This window comes from Lissotriton vulgaris, chromosome 2_1, assembly GCF_964263255.1.
Source record: "Lissotriton vulgaris chromosome 2_1, aLisVul1.2, whole genome shotgun sequence".
NCBI classification, from domain to species: Eukaryota; Metazoa; Chordata; class Amphibia; order Caudata; family Salamandridae; genus Lissotriton; species Lissotriton vulgaris.
In genome coordinates this window covers 841,280,390-841,294,198 of record NC_141687.1, presented here as the reverse complement: position 1 = coordinate 841,294,198, position 13,809 = coordinate 841,280,390, and positions in this window count along the sequence as shown.

Sequence of the window (13,809 nt, the reverse complement as noted above, 5' to 3'; positions counted from 1 at the left end):
GCTGGTTTTCTTGAGTGCAGCATTTGTCTGCCCAGATTTTGTCTACTTCTGTTGAAAAGTGTGCTCACATTTCACTTTTTGGCTTGTTGGAAAGCTCATGCTCAACCCAGCCGAATTGAGTGGTTTATGGTGGTAAAGCAAAAATCAGGGCTATAGGCCTGATCAGTTTATCATGAAAAATTAGTATAAAGGCAGTAGGAGTGATGCATTTATTGTGAAAAGTTTTTGTTAAATTTAATTGGCATTCAAGAATAGATTGGTTTTACTCTGTATATAAGCCCGCAAAGAGGTATTTTGTTAAATGGAATCTCAAATTACCACAGTAGGCAAGGGTTTTGGTACTAGTTATCGCATCTGACAAACCATGAGAATAAAAGATTTGTACTGTGAGAATCCTTTTAAGGCCCTCTTAAAAGAGATATTTTTTTTCTTTGCCAACTGCAATTTTATTTGTAATTTGATGACTACATTGCCTGTTGATTGTCTTGTAAGAAAGTTAACGCGGCCGCTCAATCCAGTAGACCAGAGGTGGTTATGCCCACCAGTGCAAACTCAAGTGACTCATTGATGCGCGCTCCTCACCACGCATCAGTGTAAAATCGTACTGCTTACTAATGCAAGCTCCTTTCACTGTCCGCCAATGTGAACTCACACTGCTCACCAACGCTAGCTTGTCTCATTTCCCACCAGTATGTTCGAGCGCATCTCACCAGTGCAAGCTCCTTTCACTAACCTTCAGCGTAAGCGGACACTGCTCATCAACGCAAATTACTCTCAACTCAGACTGTGCACCAATACAAGTTGCTTCCATTGCCCATAGTTAAAACCCTTGCTGCTCATCTGTGACGCTACTCTCACCCTCAACTCGCGCAGACATAACACAGTTCACCAGTACAGTCTCCACTCAATGCCCAGGAGTGCGCCTTGCCTGACCGACTAGTGCCAGGTACTTTTGTAGGCCGCTGGTGCACAATAAAACAGCTGACAGAGTAGTGCAAATTAGGCCCAAGGACTCCCGGGACTTGGGATGAGAGTACCAATTGACGGTGCCAATCATAATGACGTTTTTGTAGGGAGGTTCTTTATGTGGAGGGTGGTATATGTATAAAACGGCTGTCGCAACAGGAGGGCTGTGAGTGGAACCCGGAACAGATTTATAACGACTGTGGGAAATAAAGAGGAGTGGTGGCTATATATGACCAAAGACTGAACAGAGGCTAAAAAGCCTACAGGGGAGAAACATCGTGTTTCTTAGGGCTGGAATGTCGAGTTGTATGGTTTAAGTGACCCTAATGTTCACCGAGAAACTCACTGAAAGCAGGGCTGTCCATGAGGTGCCCGTGAAGTGGTTGCCAGCAAAATAGTTTAGCCGACGGTACCAACTATGAGATGGCTTCATCCAGCCTCGTGGGAACGTAGTAATCAATAACAGCAAACCCCTGCCGATTGGTTAATTCGGTCCGGATGACGTGAAACAATGTGCAAGGCGAACCGTGACAGTCACGCTCTGCGGGTAGAGACACTGTATTCAGCTGCAAAGGCGCTTGTCCTGTTACCCTTTCAGAGCCCTCTGTATATTGAAGCCCTGGCAACCTTTACCACCAGGAGCTTATTTATAAGTGTGCATGTAAAGAATTTACTGCGCTTCAACTAAGCTACAAAACACTGACGCGCAGTACAAAAACGGGGTTGGTGATTAGATTAGGTGACTAACTAGTGGACTAGTGGGGCGGGGGTACAGCAGGTGACTTGCATTCTGGATGGGGTAAAGGTGGGCTTGGGTGGGCGGAGAACGGGTGGCATGAAGTCGGAGAGCAGTTACATGGGTTTACCCCCGAACATTTAAGGTTTTCGTCTCTCTGAAGGAGGAGAGTCCCTGCTCCCAAGCCAGAGCGGCAGCACTTCGTGCCCGCCTGCTGCCAGGGGGCATTAATATTCCGCACCAGCCCTGCCTCGTCTAGCCCGCGGCGGGAGCTGGTTGGGCGTCTGCGCATCATCTCACAAGTCTCCGCCGAATGAGGCTCAGAGGAGACGGTATTACTCCGGCAACAGCGAACGGGGTCCGACGAGGAACGCGTCAGAGAAGATTCATCCAACCACAGGCATGGGCGTGGAGCAGGGCACGGGAGGACAGAGGGCACAAGGGCAAGCCGGCCAGAGAGATGGGCAGAGAAGCCTAAGGCGAACAGAGTACAAGCTGGGCTAGAGATATGGGTATAATAATTACAGGCGGGGGGAGGAGGGGCGCTGGGAAGCAGGGAAAGAGAGCGGGAGACAGAAACGTACTAAGGTGATAACAAGCTGAACCAGAACAGCTGGGTATAGAAGACTGATGCCACAGGGGCACACAAAGCCAGATAGGAGGCCCACTGGAATTATGCGGCAGAGGAGGGCACAAGTATGCGTCATATTTTCTGATACAGTTCGTTTTATTTTTTTTATTTTTACACTTGTTAACACTGTTTGGCAAAGGTTGCATCTCATTAGTACCAGTTTAACATCCAAACGTAGCAACAAGCAACAGAAAAGTCAACCTTTCCAAAGGGCCTTCGACTGCTCTGGGCAACATTTTTTGCTGCGTTTTTAGTAGCTTTTCAACAGTTTGGACTACATTCTTTTTTTTTAGATCGGCAGATGGATTATGTGGTAAATACGGCAGAATCCCAATTATGCTAAAAATGCCTCGGCCGCACAATCATATGATTCCAGTGGCCGTGCCAGAGAGTTGCAAACCAGACACTGGCAGCACATTGAGAAATGTGTAATGGAAAGGCGATGCTATTCATGGTGCAGCAGGTGCAGAGGCACCGAAGCCCTGTGTTGTATGGGACGCACGGCACCGCAGTTATTACTGTATTTTACTTACGAACGAGAGTCTACAGGGGGCATTTCCTTCTTGCATTATGGATTCCGTCATCTTGCTACATCACTGGGCAATAGTAGGGCCGGGCACAGGAGAAAAGGGACCCAATTCCTTAAGAAAAAATTATCACCCCAGCGCCCTAACAAGGGTGCTGCTACCCTTTATAAGTAAGGAAGATGTATCATATCCAGAACAGCAACTAGTGCACGACACCAGAAACAAGGCACGCCAATCAGGCCCCTGAAAACATCACACAGGCAAACCATGCCATGACCAGCAAGCTGACCAGATCCAACAATCAGACGTTAGTCAACAGCAGCATCAGTGAGCAATCTGCGCAGGTATCAATCAAGCTATTCACTGTAACAGAAAGATCCCAGCCAGAAAACAATACAGGTATTGTATTGTAACTGCAGTTATATAGCTACTACTCCCGACGAGGCGTCAAAGCGCTTTTTCGGCAAGTAGCATGCTACTCCGGATCCCATAAAGGATTAGTGGTGAATTAGTATGGTCAAATATGAAAGTAGTCTGAGTGGTGGATATGTTAGTCAGTTATTTGGATTGAGTAGGAGTAACCCCGACAGTAAACTGTAGTTGAAACAGCATCTCAATATCCCAGTAAGCTTACCACGCCGTAGTTGCAGTATACTAGCAAGAAAACTGCACAGATGACAGAAAACCAATACAAAATTGGCACAAGCACCATGCAAGGAAACATTCTCGCACCAGAACCATAGCGTAAAGTGCACCCACAAAACCAGATCAAGCAATCCATGCCACAAGCAAACTCCACTTGTACGAGCACTTCAGCACACATACTATATTGAAGCGAGTTAGCTTAACTAAATAAACTTTGGAAAAACCACCAATCCAGCAAGTACACCAGGAAGGCTCCAACTCGTCAGCAAGTGACCAGTGGGGGTACCAGGTCCTCAACAAGGTAACTTGGTTAGCACTGTCACATAAACGTCCACAGTGGCACAAGCACCCAAGAAAGTAAACCGTAGAAGCACCAACACAAGCAACCAGCACTCACAAGAACACCACAGCAAGAAATCGGTATTGACAAACGGTAGCAAACCATCCAGTCAAGTCAATGCCAGTAAGCAAGTAGCACCATAGACAGCATGGCGGCCTGGTGCAGTAATGGGGGCACTCCAAATCTCAGCGCCATGCTGAAAATCATCCCACTGTCCTACTCCGTGATTTTGAGAGTAAACTTGTGAAGGGATACACGTCATTAGTGGAAATGAGAAGCCAAGGCCAGCGCGCGCACAGCAGGTGCTCTGACTGACAAGAAACGGTTCTGAAGAGGTGGGACCTTCGACGTCAGCGAGCTCCTTCTCGCGAGCCAGAACAGACGATGCTGCGACCACGTCGGTGGATCAACATTCAAAAATACATAGCCATTGGCTGTCTCCCACCCACCCCTGTCCACAAAAGCTCATAAGAGGTCATAGGTCAATAGCTTCTGATACATTTATTATCACCAATATGGCATGAATAAATATACACTACATTTATTATCACCAATATGGCATGAATAAATATACACGCACATTTAACTAAAATTAACATAGTGGAGTAGCTGGCGAGCACATCATGTGGATGCTTTCTGCCGGGGCTCCCCTCAGAGCAGCGGCAGACGCCACTCCCAGGAAGTTGACAATAACTCCGCAGGCAGTTCAAACCCACTCGATAATTTCATGTTCACCACATCCTTCCGCGTCTTCGCTTCATTTCTGAGAAAGGGTGTTTTACGTTTTTTAAGATCCTGTTAAGGGGCTAACGCGGCAGGCAACAATCATGCAACTGTTTCCCATCAGAGAACTGTGCTTGCACGCCATGACCCTGTGCGAACACGGGCCCGGTGAAAGGTGCTGCAGTATTATTGCAGAGCCAAGGCATGTTCACCCCACTGCCGCTCTGTGAAAGTATAGTTAGGGTCGGTACGGGTGCTGCTGCACTGTTTCTAAGCATTCATTTACCCTTTCATGCCCCTAACACGCCAAGGCGTACGGGAGAAAACATGCGTTTGTGCGATTTCTAATTAGCTCTGTTAAAATTAACACAAGGTGCATATCTGGTGTTGCTGGGTTGTTTCATAATCAGATACCGGCCCTACGATAATGGATGTATTAAGTAGAATTGGTGACTGGAACGTCTACGATCTTATTTTTTGGTGTGTAAAAGTCGCAGATATCCATTTGGCCTCTTGGCACTACAGTTAATGACAAAAATAAAAGTTGCAGATCTAGTCCCTAGGCGTGGAACAAAACGGTCTTCTGGACCTGGGGTCCATATGACCCTCTGTCCCGATCACACGAGTATGCCACTGGGAGGTACCGCCTTGAGAAGGATCAGCCAGCACTGTGTTTTTTGTTGGGATTCTGAAGACAATCAGAGACCTGTCTTAACACCACCTGAATGCATCTGAATAAATGAAAACAGGATGGTGCCCCATTGGCGGGCACAGCTCTGCTACTCCCCTCCAGAGACCTAAGCACTCACCCCAGCCTGGCGTACAAACAAAATTGGGTTGTGTGACATGTGCTAGTGCAGCTGCACTGTTAAAAACAAAAAAATGTGATGGGAGCAATGCTTGCAATAAGTCTGACCACTGGCAATCGCTCGGGTAGCATTCCAACCCATCGTTCTTTTACCCACCATGCCACCTCAGTTTGGAAACAGTCGTATGCAAATGAGTCTTAGTCCTGCTCCAGGGGTCAAGAGTGTTTACATATGACGGGTCAAACTGCGGCAGCATGGTGGGCAAAAGAACAATGGGTTGGAATGCTACCCAGAGTAATTGTCAGTGGTTCGAAAAATAGCAAGCATTCCGCATGTCACCATTTGTGTTTGATATACTGGTATGCCCAGACATGGGTCCCACGCTCACTATGCCACCGGCAACAAGCTACACCCAACTGAAGAGCCCTCAATCAGGGCAAAAAACTGTCTTCGGTTGCTTTTACTCTGGTTCAAGGAGAACTTGGTTTCGCAGTTCTGGCTGAACTGTTCCTATAAGAGCAGGGTCAAGACTGTTTTGCAAATAGCTGGGTCCAAATTGGGGTGGCATGGTGCCAAAAATAACGATGGATTTGAACGTTACACTGAGTGATTGCCAGTGGTCCATCACTAGCATCCCTCTCATCACCTTTTGTGTGTTTGAGGCAGCTCTACTGTTCCCAGTACAGAAACTATGCTAGTAGCTCGGAGAGGGCTGTGAATAAAGTTAGCACCAGCAAACGGCGATGGTACAGCTCTACTGTTCCCAATCCAAGGTTTATGCAAGCACTCTGAAGGGGGCAGTGGATAAACCTAGAATGAGGGATGGAGGCTGAGGCAACTATCTGGTTCTCAATCCAAGATGTATTCAAGCCCTAAATAAACCTGAAATAGGCAGAAGGTGATGGTACAGCTATTCTGTTCCCAATCCAAGACTTATACAAGCTGTCAATCAAACTAAAATGAGTGACAGGGGCTGTGTACAGCTATCCGGTTCACATTCCATGATTTACCCCGAAGGCGGCTGTGAATACATCTACAATGAGTGGTACGGTGCCAGTGCAGATATGCTGTTCGGAATGCAAGCGCTGTGGAGCTAGCACACTGCAAGGCATAGGAATACACATGAAGCAGATGGGCAACACCAGATCACTTCCACATACCCTTATTATTTATAACCAATTAGAAGCAGGTGGTTGGACGTCTGTGCTCCTCTGCATCGTGGCCAAGTGCCCACTACCTACAGAATCTGGTGTAAAAAGAAAAGTAGCACCCGTAACACATGACTGTGCTCCCAGGTCCAACCATAAGCTCTGCTAATGAGATCATGTAGCATGTTCAACCAAATCGCTACACATTGGTTGTTCAGTATTTCTTAACTCTTCATTGACGACATAGACTCATGCACGACTACAGAGACTGAAAAAAATAACGGACTCATGCAATGGCACTATTATCCATTACTATTTAAAGGGCATGTGTGTGTATAGGTGAGATGTCATTCACTGGATGGCCCCTTGGAACCACGCGGAACTGTCAGCAGGGAAGCACTTAGGGCAGAGGTCTTCAAACTTTTGTAGGTTGAGCCCCCCAGCTGAATTTTTTTAAATGTCGGGCCCCCCCACCACCTGACAGAAATTTCGGGAATGTGGTACACTACATATTCGACTGCCACCCGCATAACCTGGCCATATCGGCAAATAATGTTCAATACAATAAGAGTGTTTAGTGAGTGTGGTTAAATGACAAAGGCTTATTACACAGCTCAAAACACAATTTTCCAAGATAAAATGTGCGGAAATTGTTTTTACTAGGATGCTTCGTTTTACACGACATAGATTGATTATAACACCATCAACATTAATGTGACGGGTGTGCCTGTTTTTTGCCACAGAGACGGTCAATCTGTGGATGGATTTTCGCGACAGCCATCCTCAGGTTGTGTTCCACATCCAGTTTTGAACTGTACTTATTCTTTAATATAGCAAGCACGGATAACCCAATCTCACATAAATAGGAAGAGCTAAAATGCAAGAGAGTTTTGATAGCAATTGTGCTGTGCGTACAGATTCCGTGAGGATGAGGCTCTCTTGCTTTACTTCCTAAAAATAAAATGTCTTTGCTCTCTTGTGTTGTTCTTTTGTTTGGTAATAAGTGGCTGTCCAAGGTTGAATTGGTGATTCCCATTTGGATATGAGTTTTTGTAATAATGTAAAAATTAGAATCTCTTTGAACAGGAGAAGGCGCTGTGCTCCTGGTTTTTGTTGTCTATATTTATGCACACAGTTCCTACAGGCCTTGCCGAAACCCCCAAACATGTTTCTTTACACTACAGAGGTATGGGTGTGTAAAGGTTTCAGATTGCTATGTGTGACATTTTTATAATTTCAGTGTAATTGTGAGTGACTTTTCAATGACTATGATTGACACTTTCTCACGAGCAAACTCAAGCAATGAAGATGAGGGGAACATAAATATCTGGAATTGCACCCATTTGAGCAACAGGACTTTGCCAGCAAAAGCATATTTTCATAGCATAGCAAGTCAGTGTAACAGTAGATCATGATTTACACTCTGTTCCTGCACCGGGGCAATGGAGGTCTGTTCTGTGTCCCTTTTGCAGTGAGTAACTGAATGTGCTGTAATGTGACACACTTTACACCTAGCACCCACGGACTGTAGGCAGTTGCCTGATCGTGCGCTGCCAAGAAGGCATTTGCTGATTAACACAAACACACTCGGGTAGCCAGGGCACTGCACAATACACTGAGGTTGGATAAATCAAATTACTATAGTTAGGCCTTAACAAGAAGCATTTCAATATTTCCTGCCAGGTGACTCGGTGTGACCAGCGCTGCTCAGCTCACTTTAATTAACCGCATGATGTATTCTGGGAGCTGTAGTGCAGACTGGGCCCGGATTAGTTATTCCAACTGAAGATAACACATTGCTGATTTGTAAAAGAAAAGTCCATGGCAGACGTGTGTGAGAGCGAGGAAGGGACGAGGTCTGAAGTGCCACATGCCTTTCCTAAATAGATTTGATTAAAAAAAAAACTGCTGAAGACAGGAGCACTAGATTTTCCTGGTAACCTTACTAACGTGGGCAGACATTCGCTCCAAGCTTCACTCCCCTCACATCAATTTTACTTGATGCATCCTACACCATCGAGAAAAAAATAACATGTGTACAGAAACAGACAAATATTGCAGTTTCTGCTCACAATACCTAGAAAAAACGGGATACAGAAAAGACATTTGCAAGCCTCCCAGAGAAGAAGTAAGCCTCTGCTGCTGATAGGCCTTGCTGAAACCCCCAGGGAGGTTTCTTTACATTTCAAAAGTATAAGCACGTCGTGTCCCAGCGCAATAGTTAAAACTAACATCGTGTGTCTTCGAGTTCCCTCTTTCCCCAACCCCCAGGGCCGTTTCTAGGTATTTTGCCACCCTAGGCGAGAATTGAAAAATGCCGCCCCCCCCCATTTACTACCATCACTCCGCATCTCTCTCTTCTGAAGTTCATATCCAGCCCTCCCTTTAGAGCTCCCTACTCTGCACCCCTCACCCCTCCACTGGTTCATTAACTCTCCCTGAGTCTATCACCTATTTTTCCAGTGTTCCTTGTTCCCTTGCAACCCCCCCGCCCTGGCCCTATTCAAAAGGTCCTTTCCTTCCTGTTTCACCAGCTCCCATCTGTTCACAGCCCCTGCACTCCTGATACTTATCATACCACCTTCTCCCTCAATGATTCCCTCATCGCCTCTTTCATCTCTGCTCTTGGTGTTTTTTATCTCCACTGAACTTAGAGTACCCAATATTCCCCCTTTTTTAACCCATGCCTCCCCGTCACCTTTCATCACTTCCTGATATCAGTGGTCCTCACCTTTCGCCTTAATTCAACACTTACCCCTCTCCCCGCTTCTCTAATATACTCCTTTCTGCAGAGCTCACCCATTCTCTCAGCTGTGCCCCCGGTGGCATTGGGAACCCACCACTTCAGCAGCTTAAGCAGAGGCAGCACTGACCCCATGGCAAACTTGTACCTACTTAAAAGTGAAAAGGTCGTTTGGGGCCTCTTCTTCCTGCAAGTAAAAATACCAGCGTTAGGGAATATCAGGAAAGAAGGTGGAAAGAAGGTGGATGTGTGAAAGGACGGATGCACACATGCAATGACAGATGGATGGATGGCAACAGTATGGTTGAATGGGCAAGAGGTTAGTGTATGGAAAGGTGAAGAGGGTGGATGGATGAGTAGAAGGCAGAGGGAATGGATTGACCCTCCGAAGGAAGATGAAAAGCTGAAAGGAACGCTTTTAAGCAGGGTTGGATTAGCAGGCTTTGCGAGCTCGGTGTGATTAGAGATAAGTTACAAGTGAGGGGTCTTTTAATTTTCTGGATACTCACTTGTGTCCCTTCCTTTAGCACCCCTGCCCTCCATTCACCAGGTCCTGCTCACCCTTTCTTTCTTGCCTGCCATCCCCCACTAGCTTCTCCTCTCCCTGCTTCTGTGCATGTCATCCCTCCCTTCAGTGGTTCCTGCTCACCTCTTGCTGCTGCCCTACTCAGTTCATTTAGACCCCACACACCCCCTCCTGCCTACCAATGCCTTAGCAAGGGTGCCAAGGGCCCTACTGTGAGCAAGGAAAACATCCCCGTGGAGTAAAAAACAGAAGCTATATTTGGACCCTTCTGTGTCTCGTTGCCACTGCGCCCACTGCACAATTAACAGCTAGGCCTCTGCTGCCCATTTCAGCACCCCTCCCCTCTCCCTCTGTCACTGCAACGCTGTGCTTTCTCTGCCTTCTCGGCCTCCTAGGGGAAAGGAGCTCCGTGGTTGGAAGGGCTGGAGCGGTAGGCCTGTCGCCTCATGGACTGCCGGGGCAGAGAAAGGCAGGGCGGGTCAGGTGGGTCACAGGAATGGCAGGCCATGGTGGCGCCGTGTTAAGTGGGGGACCAGCGGAATAGTAGATGCAGGCGCTTCTGGTGGAGGTGGAGGGGGAGGGCGAGGGCGAGGGCTGCAAGTGTGTGAAAGTGTGGGGAGAAGTGAGAGGAGTGAGCAGCAGATTATGCGTGAACATTGGGAAAGTTGTGACTAGCAGAGAGCAGAGTGAGAATCTGTGTGTACACTGGTACCGCTGGCCGCTCCACACACCACTATGCTAGGGTGCACTGCGCAGCATGGATGTACAAGCAGGTGCGCTTGCACTCACTGCCTTCAAATTTAAAAAAAATCCCCCCTTTTGCCGCCCTAGCCCTTTTGCCGCCCTAGGCGGCTGCCTAGTCCTGTCTAATGGTAGAAACGGCCCTGCCAACCCCACCCCAGCCTCCTCCCCCATCCACCTCTGCCCTGACTTAAAAAACATCGAAAAATTGTTTGCATCCAAATAATACAGCAACCTAAGGAAGTAAAAGTCAGCAAACGGAGGAGTGAAGAAACGCCACACTACCCAAAAAGTTAAAGAATTCATGAGATTTATGCTCCTGGTCTCGCGGCACTTCCTGCCTTCTAAAATGCTGTCTCTTCATTTGTGTAACTTGATCAGTGATGGCGTTACTAAGTGCTGATTGGCTGCGGTGCAGGAGCTAGCCAATCCAAAATCCCCATTTAAAATGGGGAAGAAATGCAGGAAGTAAACCTACATACGTTCGAGTCGACGTGGTATTTTCGAAAACAAAGGTGAAGTTTCAAGTGAAGTGCGCGCCCCCCCTGGGATGACGGCGCCCCCCCCCAGGGGGGCGCGCCCCACAGTTTGAAGAAGTCTGACTTAGGGGAATGCAACTAGTGCAGAATTTCAACAGACCATCCCACTTCCTTCAAGCACAGTCATGACCAGCCAGAGCTCACACAATGTCCACATTTTATAATCAAGAGAGAAGTGACACTTCATATACAAGAACGCAACGTGTCGCAAGCTTAACGTTTGCACTAGCTGAACTCTTAGTATTAAGACAACCACAGGGGTGTAAGCGTGAGGTCATAGACGCCTCTCCAAAGAGTTTATAAGTCACGCAGTGAAACCCATAGGACAGGGCTGGGTTCAATCTCACAGGTGCTCATCTCAGAAGGACTCCCAGGAAATAATATGGAGCCAGGGCTTTAAGTGGGATGAAAAAACTGGGGGTCTCTCAAAGGGGCGTGGTCAATATAATTAAGGGTGTGGCTTAAAAACACATAAGCTGAAAATCTGCTTAGCATAGTGTGCTGCCCGACTTGTAGTTTGCTGTTTCTGTCCTTGCACCCAGATATATAATACAACAAGCAGCATCATACCTACAAGTCAGGACTACTGGCTTTGTCAATGGTTGTTAGTTGCGTAAGATAAATAAGCAGCAACTATGGCTTGTGTATAATATTGAAAAAGCTTCCACTTAAAGCCCTGTTGACACCACGACAATGTTGCTGCTCCGGAGTTTCAAAAAGAGGGCAATACAGAGAGAAAATTACTCTCTTTAATGGATTTCCCTTCCCCTACTGCACTCACCTTGCATGACGTTATGCCGCAACTTCTCCACTAGTTAGAAGTGAGCAGTGTGAGCATGCGCACATCGATGTGCCTACTGTCACTGCAGTCCAGAAAATAACAGGACCGCCTGTGCCAGGGCACAAAACAGAGCCAGATAGAGACCCGTTTTAAGGCCCACTTTAAAAAACTGCCGGTGCTCAGCACAGGGGAGACCTGGCCCACTTAAAGCCACTGTATGGAGCCAACCCGTTCCAACAAGTCAGTAGTCTTAAACACAGTTTGCACAAGGGGTGTAATGTCAGGAAGCGCAATGCTCAAGGCATCACATGACTTCACAAGCAGATATACGGAAAAGGGATGGTACTTCAAAAGTGGCCTCCACAGAGCTAATCTGTAAAGTCACAAACACGCCTCCCACGAAGGCGAAACATCACAAAGCAGAGCACCAGGGCTCAGTCAAGTGACCTCATAGACAACATGCAACCCAGGGCTTTTAAGTGGGCTGGGTCCTGCGGGTGCTGAGCAGTGGCACTTCTAAAAAGCAAGTGCCCAGTAGGGTCCATATCAGGCTCTCCATTTTCGTCTTCACCCTCAGTGGAAAAAAAAAAATGGGAGAAAAAATAAATAAAAAATCGTCACTCTACAGCAGTACCACCCTTAACCCGTTTACTGCTTTGAACGTTCAGCGTCAGTGTGAAATGTTCTATTAAGCGGGCGGGGCTGCGTCGGCCAACGGACGTGCGCAGCACTACTGAGGTAGTGCTCGCGACTGCCGTTGGCCGACAGCAGCCGCAAACGGGTTAACTGCCTTTAATGTAACTTCAAAGAGACTTGTTATACTTTTTTCAGCCTCATCGTTTCAGAACTGAAGCATTTTCAATAGTATACACACCAAGCCATAGTTGTTTTTTAATTATCTTATGCAACAAACAACCATTGACAAAGCCAATAGCCCTTGCTTGTTGTAGGTGTATTGCTACTTGTTTATGATATATCTGGATGCAGCGACAGAAGCAGCAAAATACCAGTCAGGCCTCTCACTATGCTAAGCACAGATTTTCAGTTTATGTGTTTCTAAGCCACGTCTTTTTAGGTCTCACCTAAGCCAGCGCATGCGTTGATCTGGCGAGACATTTAAGAGTGGAGTTTTAAAAGTGCTGCCAAAGGCTTTTGCTGGCCTCAAGCATGAGATTACGTGCCGCCAGCTTTGCCACTCGCGTGCCTTTTTTAAATTTTCTTTTAGCACGAGCGTACACATACATCTCCTGGGCTTTGTTCCTCCCTTTTGCGTGCGCACACCTGCTTCTCCCCCACCACAGATCGCGTCATGCTGGTTTTCAATGGGCCTTGCGCGTGCAGTCTCTTGCCTATATATCTTTGGGGCATACATTGGATATCAGTGTCTCTTCACCCGCCTCTCAATTCGCAGTCTCGCTGTACTCACAGCTTTTGTGTGAAAGGACGCGAGGCCTCGCAGCTTTATATGTTTTTTGGTGTGATTAACGCAGAGGTGCAGTCAGAACAATAAACAAGTGGATTAATAAAGGCAAGCAGTAGCCGGACACTGGAATTCTCCTGAGGAAGCCCCCTCCCCTAAATATCAATTTTTATTTCACGACGCATTATGAGGTCCCTGGCTTCCTTGCTTGTATTTCCATGGCAACTCGTCTCGCCAACCTTGTTTTTTATTCAAATGACCAGAATCACAAGCATTGGCCTAGCCAATAGGCCTCGCCATGCTTAATGTTGCTTTCTCTCACTTGTGTGCTTTTTTGCCGGTCCCCTGTTTTGCTCTCCCTCATGTGCTGCTCTCCCCATCCCCTTTCCTTCTCTTACCTGCCCACTTCTCTGTTGCCCTCATCCCTGCAGTACTTTTCAACTAGAATGCTTACTTTTTGTAACTGTGCTTTCTGCTATTGCACTTAATTAGCAATCTGTCACGCTGGTGCAAAATTTAGTAAGTGCCCTTGAG